The following is a 24,233-nucleotide window of genomic DNA, read 5'->3' as shown; positions in this document are numbered from 1 at the left end:
TCTAGGCTAACCACTAAAAATAGGATCTGGAGCCCTGAGCTCAGTTTCAATTTTCATGTTTCCTGGCCATCAACAGGGTGTCCTTCCAGACACTCAAAAACTCTGCATGCCCACAGCTGAGTCCATCATCTTCCCAAACCTGTAGAGTTTATGGAGTACCTTTCTTATCAGGATCATAACAGTTTTCTAATTCACTCTTACGATATCCTCATGAAGCAAGCAGAAGCAGTAGAGAAATGTTTTATAAATTACAGTCCATGAAATGATGGCATCAAAACCAGGACAGGAACGGAAATTTCTCTTACTTTCCACCTGAAAACACTATTAGGCTCTTCTGTTCATTTTCTCGTATGGAAGAAGCACTTTGGCCAACACTGATATGAGCAGGTAGTTTGACAATCTACAGTGACTCCATCTGTCATAATTAACAGGAGAGCCATCAAAACAAAGCTAAAACATCACTGAAATTGCACTGAAGTAACTGGAAAATGTTAACATTACATAGATATTCCATGGAATTCAACATTTTAGGAACTATAACAATAAACCTGGCTTGAATGTAATGACACAGGATTGGAAATTCCCATGAATTTGGAAGAAGTGTATAAAAATAATATCTAACTTGCTATACACTTACATTCCAGATTAGCTAATAAAGTTTTTTTAAAATATATAATTAGAAGATCAAAAGTCCAGCTTGAATAGTGAACCCAAACCATGCCCAAAGGAACTTTTTAAAAAAGTTAATACTACCTATTCCAGTAATTATTACTAACAAGTAAGAGAAAAGTGAAGGCTTAATTTCATGTTTAACTTGCTTCCCACTTTTGATAGTAGAAGGGCTAAATTATCAGTGAGATAACCATCCCTCAGGAACACAAGTATGAGAAGCAAAGGTGGTAAAAACGGCAAAGTTGATAAACCAGATAACTCTCAGATAGTCAAAGTTGGATCAGCTGTTTTCAAGGAGTAACTCCATGATGCCGGGGGAAGATGAACTGCTATACATTCATTTGCTCATTTCATCATTTACTGGATGTCCCCTTTATAGAAACCTGGCACTGGGCATATGCTTTATAGAACCTTATTTATATTGAGTTCCTAGTACTGATACGAAGTTAATAGTACAGAAGTCATTGCAATACTCCATTCACCGTCTCTCAAATTATTAATGAAAACTAGCAAATGCACATTTGGTCATTTCCCAAGAAATACCAGTCACACTGTCAGCACTATATACATTTAAATCAAAATAAGTAAAATGCAATATCCTGAGAACCACAAGAAAGGGATATGGCTAAAAAGCATCTTACGTATAACTTTGGGAACCATAAAAACTCTGGCAAACCGTTCTTATCTTTCCTTTGTTCTCTTGTACCTCAAACTCATATTTGAAAATCACAACAGATCACTACTTACTAGACTTCCTAAGCAGTAGTGCTGAAACCATGGTGCACCAGAACCAGCAACATCCCATACCTGGTGAATCAGACTCTGGGAGTAAGGCGCAGAAATCTGTTTTTAACAAGCCCTCTGGGTGGTCCCGATACACACTAAAGGCTGAGAACCCCCAAGACAACAAATCAGAGGTGACAGAATGAAAGAGAGTGCGTTCATAATTGCGTACACAAAGATGAAGACACAGTTTGGGTTTATACTTAGAGGAAAGTTTATAGTAAAAATGTTAAAGGTCATAATTTCTTCTTAACTATAGGAATAATGCTGTACTTTCAGCATGTCAAAAAACTCAAAAATATTTCATTTACTGGGCTTGGAATTAAAAATAGTTCTAAGTAAATGAATGGTTATCAACTTTGCCCAGCTGCTGAAATTTCTGATTAAAAAAAAATAGGTGTTTAAAATATGTGGAATGTTCAAAATTTCAACATAAAATTTCAATGAGATATGTAAGATCTTAATTTTCCAAGGCATAACTTTAAAAATTACAAGTATACCCCCACTAAGAAAATATGATTTGATAAAATATTAATTTTTATATGAGACTATAGTTCCACTTTATAAAAATATTCTTTCCTTTATAATATTACTTAATGGGATTTTGTTTTAATGGCAAGTTCCCTTAGTCAGCCATTGAAATATCTGTTTATGAGATCACAATATTTTTGAATTCTTGGAGAAGGAGGAAATTAGAGGTAAAAGGAGAATCAAGAGAATCTACGCCAAAGTGTTGGTCAGCTACTGATTAAACTAAATATGAAACAAATTAAAGATAAAGCATCACTGAAATTCCCGTTGACATATCTTCTACATGAGTAGACACGCATCTAAGAAATATCAGAAGCATAGCAAGTACAGCTAACAACTTGGATATTGCTTATATCATCTGACAAATGTTGCTTCCAGGAGCTCTTCCAATTCCTTCGCATGTGCTATGGCTCAAAGTTTTAATTAGGCTGAAGAATTCCTACGAGGGGAGGTTCTAACTGGACTTATGCAAAACAGATGTGGCCAGCAATGCTAAGAGAGGTATAAGATAGGCCTCAAGCCTTTAGCACTTCTTACCAAGAATTCACACAGCATTCTTAAATGTACAAATGTAAGACCACAGAGCAGAAAGTCTCAAGGATTTGTGCCAAAAGTTTATTTTAAAACAGGAAGAGCTTACTATTCTTTGCTTTTATGAATGTCGAATTTTTATTCTTACAAAACCCATCTCTAACCCACTGCAGAGGCTGTACCACACGTAAAAATTCTGTATCACGGGCTTCCCTGGTGGCGCAGTGGTTGACAGTCTGCCTGCCAATGCAGAGGACACGGGTTCGAGCCCTGGTCTGGGAAGATCCCACATGCTGTGGAGCAACTGGGCCCATGAGCCACAACTACTGAGCCTGCGCGTCTGGAGCTTGTGCTCCGCAACAAGAGAGGCCGCAACACTGAGAGGCCCGCACACCGCGATGAAGAGTGACCCCCGCTCGCCATAACTACAGAAAGCCCTCGCACAGAAACGAAGACCCAACACAGCCAAAAATAAATTAATTAATTAATTAATTTAAGAAAAAATTCTGTATCACCATCAGCATATGAGTTACCTTTGTGAACTACCTTTGTCTTCCGCTGCACCAAGTGCATTTGGATAGTTCTCTAAAGGATAGCAGTACCTTGGAAACGTTTTATGTTTGACATGGGACTAGCTGGGCTGAAGGACCGCAGAGAAGTCCAGTCGTGGCAGGAGTTCAGCTGGAAGCGACAGTGGTGATCCACATGGAAGGTGAGGGGTGACAGGAAGACACTTCAACTTCAGACCAGATGGGACTTGGAGATACGTAAGAAGTCAGAGAAAGAGCAGTGGCAGGAACTGAAGGTGAAGCATCGTGTCATGGAATTTTAAAACTCAAAGGGACTTGAGAGATGATTGAAACTTTCCATCCCAGGGCACTTGTTTGGGAATGAGGGATCTAGCTTCTTTGAAAGACTTTTTGGGAGCCCTACAATAGGAATAGGAAGATATCAATCTCAGAAGAGACTAGAACCGGAGTTCCTATGGACCCAACGCTACAAAGGCAGGAATCTGGATTCTAATGAAACTCAAGGTCACTAACATGACCTTACTTCCAGGAACTATCATCAAGATATCTGCTAAGTTTACATCACCAGCCAACCTGGATTATCCCAGTTCCTAAAATATGATTGCTCTTATGTACTCACTGAGATCCTGAGGTTTCATGAGCATAGTCTTTTAAATCCATACAGATGGTCATGAATGCAATAAAGCAAAGTCATATGATGGCTTCCATCTTACTCTATTTTACTTCACCAAGTGCTTTCAGCCCTCAGAAGACCTGAATGAGACTGTACGCATAATCCAACGCACTTTACGAATGCTATTGTCCAGAAGCTGCCCAATGCCAACAACCACCCTCCTGGAGTACATATTTGGGAGAGCCTCTGAGTGATTACAAGTGATCCTGTAGTCTTAAAGATACTATGGACTAAAAAGTACATGGGAAGATCAAGGTTACAACCTGCTTTAGGCAAGAAAACCTTACGTAGTAAACAATGCATGGTGATACTGCTGAGAAAACAGTATGAAAATGAATCAAAACCAACACACTTTAGAGACTGAAATGATAATCACACACCTTTCACAGAGCTATGAAATTGGGTTCTGCCCTCACTGGAGTGTTTAAATCTGTCTTTTCAACAAAACGCTTAACATCAGATGGTAAGACAGGAGTGGCAAAGTCCTGGAGCGTAGCCAGTTCACCGGCACTGAAGCCGTGCTCACTCCAATTTAGCTCTGTTGGCTGGATGTGTGCTGGGGATGGATATCAGCAGGGTGAGCAAGCAGCTGCTACATGAGAACCTCAAGCAGGGAAGCTGTGCAGGGCAGGGAGGGAGAAATCTGAAGATGCTCTAAAGCACAGCTTTGAGTAATGTGGCATCTGTGGAATGCTGAGAAACAGAAGCACATAAAACAACCTGGCATGTAGCAATTAGAAATAAAATGGTTCCTTTAGGCGACATCAGTGGATACCCAGAAAGGCCAAAAAGGCAGAGTTGCAAGGCAACGATAAATGCTGGGATTTTTGTTGCGGTTGCTGTTACTATATTTTATTAAGTGAGAGGTTATCATTGGTAATGATAGCCTTTTTGGTAACACATGTCAGAAGTCAAACAGCCTACTCGAGGCCACAGCCCAGGAGGCAGCAGAGGAGGGAAGCGTGCCCCAGGGAGCACAGTGTTCGCAGAGCACTGCTGAGCCAGGACCACTGTTGTCCCTGCAAAGTTCAACCTAAAACCCCTCTTGTGCTCAGGTCTAGCAGCCGTGCTAAATTTTCCTAGGTTTCTGAGGTCTCAGACAAAGCGACAGCTCTACAAGATGGCTCCTAGCTAAGGGCAGCCTCAAGCAACGGAATCAAAGCAGGGAGGCTGGGCATTCAGATTTGGGACCTGTCACAACCCTCTGGTATCCACTCTGCCCAGAACACAGCTGCTAACCAGAATAACTAGATTGGCCCTAACTGTCATCGTAGCCCAGGATATATATGCCTTTTCACTAGTCCATGCCCTCTCCCAGATACCTACATCTCTCTGAATTTCTTTCTCTCTAATATTAGAGTCTAAAATGTTCTCTCTTATAGGAATCCTTTTCTAATTAACAGAAGAATGGAAATCATTTCTTATGGTCGTCAACCCTTACAACTTCTTCAACACACAAACTCCCATGGACTGTTAGAAATATAAAAAATGCATATAACCTATCTTATCAGATTGATTTATAGATTTATACTGCAAAGCACAAAAAGGTTAAGTGTGTCTCCATTCTGTTTCTATGATAAGAAGGCTATCTTTCCCTGCTTATTAATAGAACATAATTAAATGTTACCACAAAATCCTCATAAATTGATTAACACACAGACAAAGGAATGTCAACTTTTATCATCACTGGCCAAGGTTTTCTCAACATTACTTTCTATACAATATTATAAATATTACCAAATATCAAAGGCATGTCATAGAGAACAAAACACAGATCAAGTGGGAATCTTAAAAATCAAGCCATTTATTGATTTATGTGTGGGACACCATGCCCAGTATCATGGAGAATGGAATGGTGAATCAGAAGCTAACTCTGACTTCAAAGAAATTAGTTCAGAAGTAAACGATGGGACATACGGCTATAAACACATCATTAAAAAGTATCTGAGGTAATTAAAATAAAAGCAGTACAAATAAAGTGGGAAATGGTGTGTACATGTGCATGCATTCAAGGAGAAGGAGGGTACTAGAGTCAGGAACATCTTCATGGAAGAAATACTTGAGCAGGACCTTGCAGGGTGTAAAGCCCTTGGACAGTGAATAAAGAATGTGAAGAAGAAGATGTGAGGCAGAGTGAAGAGCATCATGAGAAAGAATGGGGGCAACATACTGTAGGCTGTGTACAGAGCGGATGACCCTTCTGGTTCGGCTGAATGACGGTGTGCCTGAAGGGGACAGTGGTGAATCCTGGGAAATGCAAAGATGGTTGGTCTTGGAGATGAGGCCTCATCTGCATGGTAGGCATTAGGGCTCCAATGGAAATACCTGAGCAGGAAAATGATGCATCACCTTCATGTTTCAGGAAGACCACTTTAGTACCATGAGAGGCGGACTGGAAAGAAGAGGTGACAGGAGGCCTTGCTGGGAGCTACCCCAACAGTTCAGGTAGGAGGAAAAATGGAAGTAGGCATTGAGCTGAGACTATAGGTTTGCGAAATATTACAGAAATAAGTCATCAAACAAATAAGTCAATAAGACTTGATAACTGACTGGACATGGGGGCAGAGGAAGGAGCGAAATCAAAGATGAGCTATGGTTTGATGTCTGGTACCATGAATGAAACTAGGGAAAATGAGAGGAAGAGCCCAGGATAGGAGGTCAGTTTGGACATATGGGGTTTGCAGACCTGGTGGGTTGCTCTGATGGAGAAGAGGCCAGCAGAAAAATAGCAAGGACCTAACCTGGAACCACAACTCCATCAGCTACCGACTGCTTTTACTCAGTCCAGGCTCAAGCCCCAAAGTGGGCAACTCTACAAGAGCAGCTCCACAGTCCAGAGGGGCCCTGGGCAAACAACGCGGGAGAGCTGGCTCAATTGCATACACGCTGTCACGGACCCCGGGATGAAGTAAGCCTAGACTCTGACTTGGAGGTACCTCTGTGGAAAAAAATGGAGGCCATTACCATCTGCAGGCTTATATTTTCCCAAAGCATTGCAACTAAGTCAAATAAGGACTGCATTTTCTGTGGCTCAGGGAAACAAAACATCTATAAACGTTGTTGTGCTTTTTCTTTATAGAACCTGGGTTTTAATAAGGATAGATTATCTTTACTTTTTGCTGTTATGCATGTTTACCAATGAACAAAAACATATTTGTAAGGCAAAACAAAAACTTCTCCATGCTTTATAACAGACCTTGACTGGTATCATCAACAAAGTCGTCATTACTGGCAGTTATCGGAAGGACTGCTTTCTCTACAGGAGCAACTGAGCTGACTGGGGCCTTCACATTTGCTACTGCGCCATGGGTGCATGCACTGCACTACGTTCGAGTGTTCCAGTAGAAAGAGAAATGATGGGGGTGCTAAAAATAGAGCAATTAGGAAACAAACGTGCAAGATAAGTCTGCCCTGATTTTCCATGAATATAAAACATGCCAAATTACCTTATATACTGTCCATAAACATGCCAACAACTTACTACTGAAGATGACTTCCTTGACTGCTTTCTCTAGCATCAGTATAATAATTAGAACTTTCTAACATATCTGGTAGAATACCATCTACCATCTCACTTTCTGATACACGTTACTGTGCTAATAACAGAATCAGAAATTGCAAATTCAGGTCTGGGGAGGTAAGACTTTGATCAATTCATGCATCCTACTCTCTAAGCCTCGAGTCTCTATACTCTCTGTGTTCCAATATCCTTCATTTTTTTCAGGAAGCCTGAGACTAATCTATGGGCAAGGGTATTTTTTTACTTGGTGCAAGTGTTACCCATTTTTTTCCAGAAATAATTGACCTCATTTTTAAGCAAGCAGATGAAGAATAAGTACTAAGACAATGGCGTGATTTAGAACACACTGTCATGAAGTCAGGCCACCTAGCTTTCAAACTGTAGTAGGGGTCAGTGGTGCTCTGCTTGGCTACCCACACAACTACAAATTCTTTTCCAGGCCAGTGGACACACGGCCAATCATCCTTTAGGAATATCAGAACATTGACCTCTGCTATTCTAACTTAAACGCAGACACCTGTTAAACATTATTCGGCCAAAACTCAGTGGTGGTACAGTTTCTCTAGGGCTAGAGACAGTGGGGCCACAAGGAACTAACGTCTAAGAACAAGCCAGGAAACTGAGCGAGGTGGGTCACTGGCACGCGTCACAGACAGAGGCGTCCAGCTGGGGCAGGGTGCCCAGCAGGAAGGCTGTGGGACCTGCTCCGGGTCCGGGGGGGGTGCCCACTGGAACACTGCCCACTGGGCTGGCGGTTGTACACCCTTAGGCAATGTTCACATCTACAGTGCTGATGTCAAAGGGGTCCATTTTTTAATTAAACAAGAGCCCGACGGGTCATTTAGTCTTACGCATTTAAAATTAGGTTTCACAAGCTGTCCTTCTTAGCCACCATAGTAAACAGCTCAAACATGCAAGGAATCTCAAGTAACTGCTATTCTAGACCCCTGAAGGCAACCCCACGGCAGCCTCTTTCACGTGGGGTGTTTTACTGCTCTTACTGCACAATCAGCCACACTTATTTTGGATTCAGGAGCGCTGAGCTGATGCACTAGCCCCAGGGGCTCAATCCCTAGGTGAGGTGGGGAACTCTGCTCTCTTTTGTGGTCACAGGCTGTGATGTCACTGTCACCAGCTGTGCCTGAGAAGAAAGCCATGTCTGGTCAGAAGAGGCAGAGCACTTGGATCTCCCCCAAATCTCCCACTTTTGCAGGAAAAAAAACACAACCTTCTCGCTGCTGGTACAGGGCAACAGCATGTCTCTGAACAAAAGGATAAGGAGTGTATATGAGAGCAAGGCAGAGAGGAACAAGTTCTGGAAGGGCCTCAGACTGTCTACCCTACCAACTTACCTCTGAGATTCAACACTGCAGAATCCCCAGATATTAGAAGAAGTATCTTGGGGAAGATGGCTATATAGCCAATATCTGCATAATAAACTGGATTCCCAATGATTTGCACCACTGAAGAAATGCCGTAAACAAAAATGAAGCCCCAAAACAAAATGACTTTTCACAAAACAATTAACATTTTGGGAACACTATATAAAACTAACAAAATAATAAAGTTCTGAGACAAAGTACCAAAATACAGAGTTTATCATGAGAATGTAGTGATAAAGACTATAAAAATGTTTTTATATCTGGATAGGTTTTTTTGTCCTTTTCAAATCACCTTTATGTTCATATTCATTTAAAAATGTGTGAAAAGATGCACAGTTTAGAATCCCCTCCCCTTTTCTGCCCATCCTCACATTGCCTCAAGGTAGTCGTCCGTTCATCATTTATCTTTTTATTTAGTCAGGAGCTGAGACTTGTTTTTTCCCCCTTCCCCATAATCCTTTCCTCATTCTCTTTCTGCCACATTCCATATCAAAGTTTACAATACTTCTAGAACATGAGATAAAACTTTGAGTTCTACCCCATACTTCTGTCTTGTTGACTTGTTTGGTTTTTGACTATACACTGAGTAGGCAATGTTTACTGGCATTTTAAACGTTGACACAGTATTTGAAATAAGATGTCTGGCCTCCATTTCATCTTTGAAAACTTGATGCAATCATCTATTGAATACTTCTTATGAGTCAGCTCTGAGCACTTTACAAACATTATATTATTTAATCTTCAAGGCAAAATTGAGTTACACATTATCCCTGTTTCACTGTTGAGAATACAGAAGCCAAAGAAGTTAACTTGCATAAGGTCACACACCGAGCAGGTGACACAGTCTGGATTCAAGCCAAGGTCTAATCGACCCCTAAACTCTTAACCACCACCCTATATGTTTCCAGAAAAAACGGCAGACCATTTTCTACAGTCACACTTTAAAGAATTGGAAGATGATTATTTTTTTTAAAAAGATAACTTCTCCTCAATCAGTATTAATTTTCTTACATGATTTATATCTAGCACTGGGCAAGCAAAAGCAAAGAAACTAAAGAGGAGTAGGAAAAGCAGGCAGAACAGAAGGGAACTTGGAGCTATAAACTAGGCAAAGAGCCAAGGAAGAAGGAGGGACACTCAAAAATGTATAAACACAAATGTAGCCAAACAGAGAACAGAAAAAGTTCGCCTATCACTGTAGTCAATTTAAAAAGATATGATTAAACTGGTATCCATTTACTGAAACAAAGGTTAAAAATATGTATGTACACCTCTCCTTTTTTTTTTAAACACGTGGGTATTTTTATTGGCTACACAGAAGTCTATTGTATGATGTATCTGCTTAATATTTATATTTTTATTCTTATGCTTTTTACTGAAGTATAGTTGATTTACAATGTTGTATTAATTTCTGCTGTACAGCAAAGTGATTCAGTTATACATATATATATACATTTTTATATTCTTTTCCATTATGGTTTATCACAGGATACTGAATAGAGTTTTCTGTGCTATACAGTAGGATCTTGTTGTTCATCCATCCTATATATAACAGTTTGCATCTGCTAACCCCAAACTCCCACTCCATCCCTTCCCCACCTCCTCTCCCCCTTAGCTTAATATTTCGATGTATAGTTTTTAATATTCTACATAACTCAGCAGAAAACAGTCTTTGTCCACTTGAGTGATAACTGCCTTACAGTACATTAGACGTTGTGGACCAAATGTACTTTCTGGATTTTTGAAGGCTGTTGATGCCTAGTGCCAACTTCCTCTTTAGAAGAGTTGTGGCAGTGTGAGCTTGTGTCACTGACCCTCGTCAGTACGAGGTTCTATCATTCTTTCCAATCCTTGTCAGTCTCAACAACTGGTACCATATTGTTTTAATAGTTTTCTTTTATTACTAAAAAGGCAAAACTTAAAAAAAATAGAATGGCCATTTATTTCATCTCACTGAATTTAAACAAACAAACAAACAAAAACCCTAGAGGTAGGAATTACCTTGACTTCATCGATAAAGAAATAGGCTCAAAGCAGTTAAAATATTTGCTCAAATTTAAAGGACAAGCAAATTGCAAAACTAAAACTTTTAGCTGGTTTCACAAAATCATAACTGTTTACTTACAAATTAAAAGAAACATTAAATATATTTTATCTGCAATGAGAGTATTTCATACCTCAAAAGTCTTTGCAGTTCGTTCAGAAATTTTCATATTAAAAAATCTAAATAAAAAAATCGAATAATGAAAGCAATCTACCATATTTTAAAGTGTTTTTACTATCTGTGATTGTGTCGTTCAAACATTTTATTCCAAAAGAAATCATCCTTAATGTTATTAATCATCACTTCAGACATATCAGGTTCATAATTTGCTCATCTACCTTCAAATAACTAAGGTATACTTTAAGTTACTTATTCACACTATTGCAGATAACTTCCTAGTTCACAGCATATTTTTGGCACAGTTGATATTTCAAATAAACTTCAGGTAAGACTGTATAAAGGTCACATTTTTTTGCTACTAAGAAGTCTTTTTTGTTTTAAACAGAACTCATTTCCCATTCTAAAATTAAAACAAAACAATTTTAGAGCTGCGGTGAAATGATTTTCACAATGCGCACAATGAAAACATATAACCTCTTGACCGAGTGCTGAAAACAGAGCAAAATGCTTAAAGTAGTGTAACAGATGAGGATCTTGAGTGGTGTAATGAGAAATATGCTAAGCGCAAACAGCTTTTCCCTCTTCATCAGTGAATCACTTAAAGTTCCTAAATTTCAAAAAGAAAATGATCCAACTTTTATAATAGTAAGAGTCTGCCTACTTCCTGAAGTCTGAAAATGTCAACCTCATTTTAAATGAATCTTGCACCCCTGGATTCCATTCCTTGCTTCCCAAAAGACCAAGAAAATGTTAGCAGTGCAATCAATTATCACACAGGAGAATGAAAGAAGATTGAGAGAAGGGATGTACACACGGTGGGGAGAAGGGAAGTGGGAAAGAGAGGAAACTAATGGTCAGAGCTAGACTAGCATCCTGAGACATCAAGAAGTGTGTCAACAAATGAGCAGGCATACACAGATCGGAAGGCTAGGCTGAACCATGCTCATTGTCAGCAGCAAGTGCTTGACACCTATAGGGACTAGAGGCTTTCTGAGACCTTCTCAAATGCCCATGTTTGCTAACGTCATCGTATCAGTGAATTTATCTCCCAGCATGCCGGAGTGTCAGGGATTCCTTCAGTCCCTCAATGAGGGTTACTCAGGTGCAATGACATCGTGAAGCAGCCCTGGAGAGCAACAAGCCCAGTCTGGAGCAGGAAGACAGAAGGGCTGGCTCCAACAGGGTGGGTCAAAAGAAAACAATGAAACACAATTATTATCTGCTAGACTGACCACCACATGGAAAATGGCACTAAGAGGCTGAAGGAGGGTATGGGAAGATTCAGCCATAGATCAGAACAAAATTAAGAAAATGGAAAAATGAGGCAAGTGTTTCCACTGGAGGACAAATACAAAAAGCAAGACAAAAGACTACTTGGCTCCTTGGTGAATCAATAATGGTGAGTCAAAATAATGCAAACAATTAATGGTGCTTTAATTTTTCGTACCAATGTTTTCATAGGTCAGTCTCTCAAGGCAATAGAAATAAAAGCAAAAATAAATAAATGGGACCTAATCAAACTTACAGGCTTTCGCACAGCAAAGGAAACCATAAACAAAATGAAAAGAGAACCTATGTAATGGGAGAAAATATTTGCAAACAATGTGACCAACAAGGGCTTAATTTCCAAAATATACAAACAGCTCATAAAACTCAGCAACAAAACAAACAAACAACCCAACTGAAAAATGGGCAGAAGACCTAAATAGACATTTCTCCAAAGAAGGCATACTGATGGCCAATAAGCACATGAAAAGATGCTCAACATCACTAACTGTTAGAGAAACGCAAATCAAAACTACAATGAGGTACCACCTCACACCCGGCAGAATGGCCATCGTTAAAAAGTCTACAAATAATAAATGCTGGAGAGGGTGTGGAGAAAAGGGAACCCTCCTACACTGTTGGTGGGAATGTAAATTGGTACAGCTGCTATGGAAACCAGTATGGAGGTTCCTTAAAAAACTAAAAATAGAGTTGCCATATGATTCAACAATCCCACTCCTGGGCACATATCCAGAGAAAACTCGAGAAGATACACGCACCCTAATGTTCATAGCAGCACTATTTACAATAGCCAAGGCATGGAAACAGTGCAGACACATCCAAATGAGAAGAAATGTGTGCGACAGACCTTGAGAGGCTTCATATGCCCTCTGAGTGCTCTGGCTTCACTCTGTAGATAACTTAGGTCCCTTGAAGACTTTTAATCAGGGCAGTGGGACACGATGTGAACTCCAGATGGAAGAAAGCCAAATTGTAAAAGGTAAACTATAAAGTTAAAAGAAGAAAATGTCGGAGAACATCTTTGAAACCTAGTAGGGAAGGACTTAAACCTACAAGCCACAAGTAAGAAAAAAAAATTTTTTGAAAGCACATTTAAGAGTGTCTTTTCCATGGATAAAATTAACAGGCAGATGAGAATGAGAGATCAGAAGATTTTTGCAATGCCCCAATAATGGACTAATATCCAGAATATGAGAATGTCCCTCAAATCAACAAAAGATGGGAATCCCAACAGAAAAATGGGCAAAAGCTATACACAAAAAGTTTACAGAAGACGATACCACCCCCCAAATAACAAGCAGATGAAGGGATGATGAAGTTCACACATAGTCAGAGAAATGCAAACTAAGAGTGAGATATTTTATACCTGATACCCTGGCAAAAATCAGAAAGCCATACCATGCCAAGTGTTGGTGGGGTGTGGGGATATACAGATGGAGGCAGGCATTCTAGAGACCATCAGGTATGACTTATGCAAATTAAATGCACTCACCAGTCTATGACCCAGCAATCGTAATCCTAGACATAGCTCCCAAAGAAATTGTCACACAGGTCCCGAGGGACATGCAGCCCACTTTGTGATGATGGGGAGGTTGAAGCAATCTGAATCCCCATCACAGGAGTAGAGAAGTAAAACTGGATGAATGTACATCATAAAATACTCAACTACAGTCAGAATCAACAAGGTAATATTCACACAGGACCAGAGACAAATCTTTAAAATAAACTGCTGAGCGAAAACATTAACTGAAGGAGAATAATACCGTTTATGTAACAGTTTACATAATATAAAATATACATTATACAAGAGCGCACACAAACAAAAAGAAATGCACTAACCACATTAGACTAGTGCCCATGGTAATGGGGGGGGGGAGAATATGTAGGGGATGGTGATAACAAAGAATCAATAAATAAAACACTGGCTTGGCCCAGACCAATGATGACAAAGTGCCACCAACCGACATGTATGAATAACTCAACCCTCACTAAAGTCCAACCGGAAACTTTGTACAAAATAAAGATTAGCAATGTGAGCAAAGTGGGGAGAACAAATAGAAGTGAGAAGAACAAATGAAGGCAGTTTCGTCAGTCTTCTAGAGTGTTCACTACTGGAAACCTAGACACTCATGCCCTCCTCAAGACAGATTAGATGGATGTTTAAAACCATCCCCTACACTGACTCCTGAGGAGCACTGCTATTTGCATTTCTTCCTCCAGAAAAATACCTCCTTATTCCAACTTACTATTTCCCACTTCCAAACTTCAACTCCCTATTGACAAATCAGCTATTATCACCAGGTAAAGCCCAACAGCAATTTTTAAAAACAGCCATTATAAGTGGAATTTTGGGGGCTTCCCTGGTGGTGCAGTGGTTAAGAATCCACCTGCCAATCCAGAGGACACGGGTTCGAGCCCTGGTCTGGGAAGATCCCACATGCCGCGAAGCAACTAGGCCCATGAGCCACAACTACTGAGCCTGTGCTCTAGAGCCGGCAAGCCACAACTACTGAGCCCGCGTGCCACAACTACTGAAGCCCATGCACCTAGAGCCCATGCTCTGCAACAAGAAGCCACCGCAATAAGAAGCCCACGCACCACAAAGAAGAGTAGCGGGGGCTCGCCACAACTAGAGAAAGCACGCGCGCAGCAACGAAAACCCAACGAAGCCAAAAATAAATAAATAAATAAATAAATAAAATTTTTTAAAAGTGGAAATTTGTTATAAGGTTTTTTGAAAGTATACAAAAATACATATACTTTACTTATGTATGTTTTAACCCCCTCAAAACATTCTAGTAAACGTATTTGCCTGCAGATATCATATTTGCTTTCCCTTCAAAGCTTTTTAGAACACTCCCTGACACCATGCACAAAAATAAACTCAAAATGGATTAAAGACCTAAGTGTAAGGGCAGACACTATCAAACTCTTAGAGGAAAACATAGGCAGAACACTCTATGACATACATCACAGCAAGATTCTTTTTGACCCAGCTCCCAGAGAAATGGAAATAAGAACACAAATAAACAAATGGGACCTAATGAAACTTAAAAGCTTTTGCACAGCAAAGGAAACCATAAACAAGACCAAAAGACAACCATCAGAATGGGAGAAAATATTTGCAAATGAAGCAACTGACAAAGGATTAATCTCCAAGATTTACAAGCAGCTCATGCAGCTCAATAACAAAAAAACGAACAACCCAATCCAAAAATGGGCCGAAGACCTAAATAGACATTTCTCCAAAGAAGATATACAGATGGCCTACAGACACATGAAAGAATGCTCAACATCATTAATCATTAGAGAAATGCAAATCAAAACTACAATGAGATATCATCTCACACCGGTCAGAATGGCCATCATCAAAAAATCTAGAAACAATAAATGCTGGAGAGGGTGTGGAGGAAAGGGAACACTCTTGCACTGTTGGTGGGAATGTAAATTGATACAGCCACTATGGAGAACAGTATGGAGGTTCCTTAAAAAACTACAAATAGAACTACCATACGACCCAGCAATCCCACTACTGGGCATATACCCTGAGAAAACCATAGGTCAAAAAGAGTCATGTACCAAAATGTTCATTGCAGCTCTATTTACAATAGCCAGGACATGGAAGCAATCTAAATGTCCATCGACAGATGAATGGATAAAGAAGATGTGGCACATATATACAATGGAATATTACTCAGCCATAAAAAGAAATGAAATGGAGGTATTTGTAATGAGGTGGATGGAGTTAGAGTCTGTCATACAGAGTGAAGTAAGTCAGAAAGAGAAAAACAAATACAGTATGCTAACACATATATACGGAATCTAAGGGGAAAAAAAAAAAAAAAAAGGCCATGAAGAACCTAGTGGCAAGACGGGAATAAAGACACAGACCTACTAGAGAATGGACTTGAGGATATGGGGAGGGGGTGGGGTGAGATGTGACAGGGTAAGAGAGTGTCATGGACATATATACACTACCAAATGTAAAATAGATAACTAGTGGGAAGCAGCCGCATAGCACAGGGAGATCAGCTCGGTGCTTTGTGACCATCTAGAGGGATGGGATGGGGAGGGTGGGAGGGAGGGAGATGCAAGAGGGAAGAGAAATGGGAACATATTGTATATGTATAACTGATTCACTTTGTTATAAAGCAGAAGCTAACACACCATTGTAAGGCAATTATACTTCAATAAAGATGTTAAAAAAAAAAAAAAAAAAAAAAAAAAAAAAAAAAAAAGCTTTTTAATTTTTTTTGATTTGGTAACCAGGTCTGTTACCACATAGGTACCAGAAGCCTAGCACGAAAGAAAGGTGGAGAGCTAATGCCTTAAGTCCCCTTGCATCACTATGTGCACAGTGATACCAACCTGCTGGCCCAATAACTGTTCATAAGCTAAATTCACACATTCTGGCTACAAGTATCCCAATTTCACCCTTCAAAAATCCTAGGTAGATGCCATCTGGTACTAATGATTTGCACACCCTTAAATTGACGGAAAATATTTTAAGTAAATCCAGCTGTTTGATCTAGCATTTCTAATGCATCAATTTAAAAACACAATTTGAGATGTCTCCTAATTGTTAATCCTTAATAATGACTGACAGCTGAAGAAAAATGATTCCTATTGTTAGGTGTTTTCTCAAAGAAGGCGGGGCTGGGGGTTGGGAGAGAGCCCTGACAAGGGATTCAGAGCTCATAGGCATGCGGGCCAAACCTGAGGAATCCAGACTCCCCTCACCTTAATGTCTTCCTACTATACCTTGTTAAAGTTTTGCTGGACATAATTATATTTTTACCATATCTACTTTTGTCTTATTTGATAAACATTGCTTTAAGAATTATTTCCACTGATTCCCAAAGGCAAGAAAATTTTGTAAACCACGTGGGCTTAAATGTAGTGAGTAGAATTTAGTTTCTGATACCCTGACACTGAAAAGAACGGGTTAATAAACCTTGGAGATCTGAGTGGGAAGGGGCTCAGAAAAGAGAGCTCATGGCAAAAAACCATCTGCCTGCGTCCAGCTAAGGCAGGCAGCCAAAGGGGCAGGAGAACCTGCATCAGTATTTCAAGTACCATTATTAGATACCAGGAACATTTTAGAGCACAGAGATGGTTTTCAGGCATGCCACACCAACTCCACAGGAGGAACAAAATACAATACATGTAGTGTACAGAAAGGGACACATATCATTTTCCCCAGCAAGTAATTTTTAGCTTCAGAAACCTTTTTCATTTGTCAGGAGCAAACTCAGAATGATTAAGATAGTGTGACTGCATTAAAATTGCCTTCACAGGGGCTTCCCTGGTGGTGCAGTGGTTAAGGATCCACCTGCCAATGCAGGGGACGTGGGTTCGAGCCCTGGTCTGGGAAGATCCCACATGCCATGGAGTAACTAAGCCCATGTGCCACAACTACTGAGCCTGTGCTCTAGAGCCCACGAGCCACAACTGCTCGTGTGCCACAACTACTGAAGCCTGTGCGCCTAGAGCCTGTGCTCCACAACAAGAGAAGCCACGACAATGAGAAGCCCGCGCACCGCAATGAGGAGTAGCGCCTGCTCGCCACTAGAGAAAACCCACGCACAGCAATGAAGACCCAACACAGCCAAAAAAAACCCAAAACTAACAAAGAAACAAAATAAATAAATAAATAAATAAAAAGGAAAGCAGACTTCGGGCCAAGGGAAGGAATTTCGAATTTACCCTAATTGCAATGGTTTAACCTATTAAAAAAAAAAATTGAATTCACAACTATAAAAAGTATAACTCTAGGAAGTTACTGTAAACAGTAACTCAAAAAAGAGACACCCAGATATGCTAATATCCAGTGAAATAACATCAGAAGATTTAAGATGGTATATAAATTTCATACCTATGACATAAGGTTTCTGAAGGAAAAAATTAACTTCACTCTACCTGGATGAGATTTTTTTGTTTTTGTTGTAAATTAAACATCCTTATCAAAAAGCAAAATATTAGATATCTGGATGTAGCGAATGTGAACTGAAGAGATTTAGCAAAATCCTAAGGTTCAACTCCAGCCATTGTAGAGATGAGAAAATAACGGCTCAGAGAGATGTAATGCCTTCTCCAAGACTGTAAGGTAGTCAACAGAAGTGGAGACAAGTCTTCTTTTGAAGGACAGTGCCTGGCTCTCCTGTTCTTATCTGTTTCCAGATACCTTTTGGACAGCTCTTTTTAAACAGGCCTTGTCCTTTTCCTGACTCAGAAGCAAATTCTAAGTTCTTTCAGCACAAAGCTGTCAAGGATCACGATATTGACAACACTGCTGTTCTTGGAAGTGACGTTCCATCCTCCTAAGGAATACTGAATTTATTAGAAGTGAATAATAAATTTAGACCCTGCTCAAGAGAAAGGTATAAATTCCAGGAAGGAGGGATCACAGGAGGCTATCTTAAAAGCTGTCTACCATATCCTACCATATATTGGATACCTGGATATCAGTGAGACAGGGAGGATCCAACAGGGTCAAGACAGGGTCGGGGTGATCCCTTCTTCTTTGTGGATGCTTCCTCACATTGGTGGGACAATGTTAAGTGGTACAGAGAAAAAGAAAATAAAATAAGGAAAGCGCACATGGTACATATGTGAATTCAGCAAGGCACCACCTCTGGAGAAGCCTCAGTTGTCAGAGGAAGACCAAGTGAAGAGTCATCTCTGAAGAAGATGAAGGAAGTGCTGAGAAGGTGAAGGAATTCTAGACAGGATAACATGTGCTAGTGAGTGCTAAAGAAGAGGATGCCCCAAGCACATCGCAGGGTAAACAAATATTTGTTAAATTAAGCTTTTATATGTTTTTTAAGTTTATACCCTATCTGCATCTTACATCTCTCCCTCAAAAATATTTTTATAATCTGGTTTCATGAGAATGTGAAATTTGATTTGTAGCACATGTGTACAGAAATCTACTGTAAAATAGTTAGGAATGATTTAGTGGGTAGCAGTGATAAATTTGTGGGTATAGAGGGAAGAAACTGAAAAATGTGGAAGGTCTACCTAGAAGATGATCTGATCCTGTGGAACGAATTCAGAAGTGAATAATTCCCTAACTGAAGAAACAAATCAACCTTTTCATTTATGATTTAGGCACATCTCAGGAGTTTTCTACTTAATTTATCATACACATTACATTTCGTCACCAGATTTACAAGACACAAACACTGGCCAAATCTTTGTTTTTCATTCATTCATTTGACATCACTGAGTCCCTATGAGCCAGGATTGTGCCTGGCAGTGGGACAGTGCAATGTCCTTACTCAGCAATCAAAACGTATAAAGAAAAAAAAGTGTGGAACAGTATCTGCAGCAACTATTCCAACACTCAAATTCTTTTAGCACAAATCTATCAAAATTTAACTTGAACAATTATATAAACATTATACCTGAACAAAACAAAACTCTAAACCCATAAGTGCTTTCTACATAGGACATCACTCACATTTAACTCACAACAGCAACATGGTCAAACAGAGGCCTTTTCTTTTTACATCAGAAAACTAAGCTTTGTATTACCATTCTACTACTTACTAGCTTCAAGATCCTAGGCAAGTCACAGATAATCTTTCAGTCCATTTCCTGGTGTGTAAAACATATACGATGATAATATTGTATACTTACAAAGATGATGGTGAAGACAACTGGTAAATAAGAAAATATACAGAACCATTGTACGGTTCACACAAATGCACTTTTTTTTTTTTAATAGTGGCATCTTTTTTAAAAAAATAAAATTATTTATTTATTTATTTTATTTTGGCTGCGTTGGGTCCTCGTTGCTGCGCACGGGGTTTCTTTTAGTTGCGGCGAGTGGGAGCTACTCTGCGTTGCGGTGCACGGGCTTCTCATTGCGGTGGCTTCTCTTGTTGTGGAGCACGGGCTCTAGGCGCACGGGCTTCAGTAGTTGTGGCTCGCAGGCTCAGTAATTGTGGCTCACGGGCTCTAGAGCACGGGCTCTAGAGCACAGGCTCAGTAATTGTGGCTCATGGGCTCTAGAGCGCAGGCTCAGTAGTTGTGGCGCACGGGCTTAGCTGCTCCGCGGCACGTGGGATCTTCCTGGACTAGGGCTCGAACCCGTGCCCCCTGCATTAGCAGGTGGATTCTTAACCACTGTGCCACCAGGGAAGCCCCCACAAGGGCACTTTTAAAAAGGCTTTGTGCCAGTTTAAAATGTCCCATTTATGGCCTTAAGGCTCCACTATGTCACTTGCAACTGTTTTTAACTATTACACAAAGCTCACAGGCTCGTGCTGTAATCACTACTACAGGTTGAACCACACTGTGTGATAAACTCCATGTTCCAGCCGCTTCTCTGTGTTCTCTGCCCCACCCTTGTTTACAGTTATACCATATATAAGGATGTGGATGTAACATTTCCTAAGGCATGTATCACAGGGCTGGAAACAGGTATATGACTATGAAGTTATATACAAGTTACATGGAAGATACTTTTCTTTGTGTTTAAAACGTTACCATCATTCTGACAATAACCATTCTTTGCATGCACAGCTATGACTGAAACGACCAGTGCCCAAATAACCTTACTCAACCTACAAGGACTGTCACTGGACCCATGCATTGTCTATGATCCAGCCTCGAGCTTTCCACATTCAAGAGGGACCATCCCAAGCAAATAGAATGGCTTTCAATCACCGTTATTCTATACTTCATGATGATGGCATGTTGCTAAAAGGTGCATCTTTCAAGACTACTTCCCAAATTCAGTTTGCCATGTAGCAGTTATTAATTTATTATGCTTTATTTAATCAATTCTCTGCCTTATGATTTAGTTGAGAAGAGCTGGATTTGGAATATGGGCCACTTTGTTCTAAACCCCACCCTATACTTGAAACCCACAGCTCTTAGTAAGCTGCAGCACTGCTCGAACAGCTGGATGAGATCTGTAGGTCTTAGGGATCTCACAGTCATTCAAAACTTTGTGCTTTAAGTCTTTAGTCTCACCTAAAACTCAGTCCTACACTGCCACTAAACAATTAGCTCTCAAAAAAATCCATTAGATGTAATGGCAAGTGTTCAGTCATATTTTGTTTAAATTTCTTGACTTCACCTTATTAAAGGTTACTTTAATAACCTCAAAGGAAAAAACATTCTACTTTTTTATGACACAATTAATATTGTCTCCATACTTCATACAACTTAATATAATAAAAATCTCTTTTTATATCATATCAAACATATTCAAACAGGAAGAAACTAGTTAAATTATAACCTATCACAAAAGTAAAAATTTAGAAACTGAGCTGCCAAGTATCTTCAAAATAATTTTACTATGATTATAAATTAAATGCCAAAAACACAATTCTCCTTATCAAATTCCATTTTTGTAATGCTTTTAGTTTGAACTCCACTCTTAATGATTACATAGATTTAATTAGAAATAAAAAATTCAATGTAGCCCAAATCAGAATATGTATTCTTTTGGTAATAAAATATGAATGCTGTTTAAAAGTTTTAAATAAATTAAAATAACAAGTTACTATAAACATAACCTTAATTAGATTGCATATGCCAATGTATTTTAATTATTGACATAGTGGATGGCTGTTACTGAACATAAGCTAATTAATACCTATTCTCATACTCGTGATCAAAACAAAACTACAAAAACAAATCTCTAACCATTATGAAGTTACACATTTTTTATATTAGAATCCAACTTGCTTTACAGAAATTTCAGTATCATTCCCCAATTTTACAAATGATAATGAACTAAAGGATTAAATATCTTTGCTTCTAAAAGGTTCTGATCTCATGTTCAAGCTCAGAGATGAGTCATGTCAGACCACTTTCATTTATTCTTTCAACAAATATACACCAACCACCTAGCGCATGTCAGATGCTTATAAAGAGCTCTAAAAACACAATGAAAAAGGGGGAAAGGACACAGATCCTCCCTCATAGGATTTACAGTGCCTTCGTGGAACTTAGAACTCGCTTGTGGGGGGGAGAGACTTCAATCAAACAATCCTACAAATGAGTGTGAAATTCTGAACAACAGTGTTATGGGTTACACTGAGAGCCTATCTCAGGCAGCACAGAGAGTGGTTATGAGCATGGGGTCTAGATTAATTGCCATGGACTGAAATTCCAGCTCTGTCACTTCCTAGCTGCGTATCTCTAGATGACATACTTCACTGTTTTGTGTTTCCATGTTCTCTTCTGTAAAATAGAGCTATTAATCCCTGGCTCCGTTGGGTTTTTGTGAGAATTAAATGAATTAATTCACATAAAATGCTTAGGATAGTTCCTCCATATAATAAGCACTCAGTAAACAATGACTATTATTTTAAGAGAAGCTGGAAATTTGGACTCGTGTGCAGGCCGGGCTGCCAGTTTGGAACTTCTGCTTAGAGAGGAAGGCAGGTCACGCAAGGCCTCGTAGATCATAGTCAGGCTTTCAGTCTTTATCTCAGAGCAATGGTCAGTCATGTAAGTACTGAAGCAACCTAATCAAATGGCAGTTTATTTTTTCTTTTTAAAGATCTGGCACTTGAGGAAAACAATAAAATAATTCTAGACCATCACCACCCAACTGAACTGCCGGTGATGATGGAAATGTATACTTGTGCTGTCCTGTGTGGCAGCCACCAGCCATGGGCGGCTATCAAGCACTTGAAACGCAGCCAGTGTGACTGAGGAACTGAGGTTTTAATTTTAATTAATTTAAATTTAAACACAGCTAAACATGGCTCGTGGATATATATTAGACAGCACAGATAGATAATTAAGGCATGACAGACCCCATTTAACAAATCTACAAACTTTATCGATATTGCTCTAAGTAGAATATAGTAAAATATCACTAACATTCACGACCATGTTTTAAAATCTGACACTAAAGCTATAAACTAATTTGGCACCATTTCAATAATACGTATGGGTAAGTAATGTTAATTAGTATAACCAGTTTTGCTTTTCATGTGTTATGTGATAGTCAATTCTCCATGTATTTTACCCATACATTATCATTCATTCCTACAAAATTTCCTTTCCCCAAAAGTAATCACATACTTGTAGTAAAAGCACTTGAAATAAGCCAATCTAAAAATAGGCAAGGAAGTGAATAGACATTTTTCCAAAGACATACAAATAGCCAATAAGCACATGAAAATATGCTCCAATGTCATCAGTCATTAGGGAAATATACATCAAAATTACAATGAGTTATCACTGTATACCCATTAGGAAAGCCTGTAATTAAAGACAGACAATACCAAGTGTTGGTGAGAATGTAGAGGACTGGAACCCCCACATACTGCTGATGGGAAAGTAAAACAGTGCAGCTGTTTTGGACACAGCCTGACAGTAACTCAGAAAGTTAAACAGAGAGTTATCATAGGCACCAGCAATTCCACTCCTAGGTATATATCGAGAAGAACTGAAAACATATGTTTACGTAAAAACACACATGAATGTTCACAGCAGCATTTTCTTAATAGCCAAAAAATGAAAACCCAAATTCCATCAGCTGATGAAGGATAAGCAAAAGGTAGTCTGTCCAAACAATACAATATTATTCACTCATAAAAAGGAATGAAATACTGATTTGTGCTACAATATGGATGAATCTTGAAAATACTATGCTAAGCGGCTTGACACAAAAGCTCACATATTGTATGATTCTATTTATATGAAATGCCCAGAACTGGCAAATCCATAGAGGAAGTAAACAAGTGGTTCCCGGAGATGGGGGTGGGGGGAGGAAATGGGGAATGACTAATTAACAGGTATGGGGTTTATTTTGGGGGTGAAAATGTTTTGGAATTAAATGGTGATGATGTTTGCCCAACTCTGTAAATGTACTAAAAGCCACTGAATTGTTACGTGAATTATATCTCAATTTTTAAAAGCGCTTCAATTTTTGGTTTTAAAATTTTGTTAATTTCCTGTTCATATAATTTTTCTTTAAACATCTTGGGGTGCTTTTTTTTCCTCTCTCTCTAAAGAAATACTAGCCATTTTATTAGGTGGTTTTGTGTAAGAATAGGTATTTGCAAACAAAAATTCTGTATAGGAGGCAAATTTTTTTTTTTTTTTTTAAATTTTTATTTATTTATTTATATTTATTTTTGGCTGTGTTGGGTCTTTGTTTCTGTGCGAGGGCTTTCTCTAGTTGCGG

At 39.2% G+C, this 24,233-nt stretch overlaps 1 protein-coding gene across 19 annotated transcripts in view; it reads right to left on the bottom strand.

Annotated features, from left to right (window-relative positions):
• Positions 1-24,233, bottom strand: part of PKP4 (plakophilin 4) — a 248,241-nt gene that overhangs the window by 198,375 nt on the left and 25,633 nt on the right. The gene's annotated exons all lie outside the window — the stretch shown is intronic.

Source organism: Balaenoptera physalus (assembly GCF_965194825.1).
Source record: "Balaenoptera physalus genome assembly, chromosome: 6".
NCBI lineage: Eukaryota > Metazoa > Chordata > Mammalia > Artiodactyla > Balaenopteridae > Balaenoptera > Balaenoptera physalus.
This window is presented reverse-complemented; position numbering and strand designations above follow the sequence as displayed.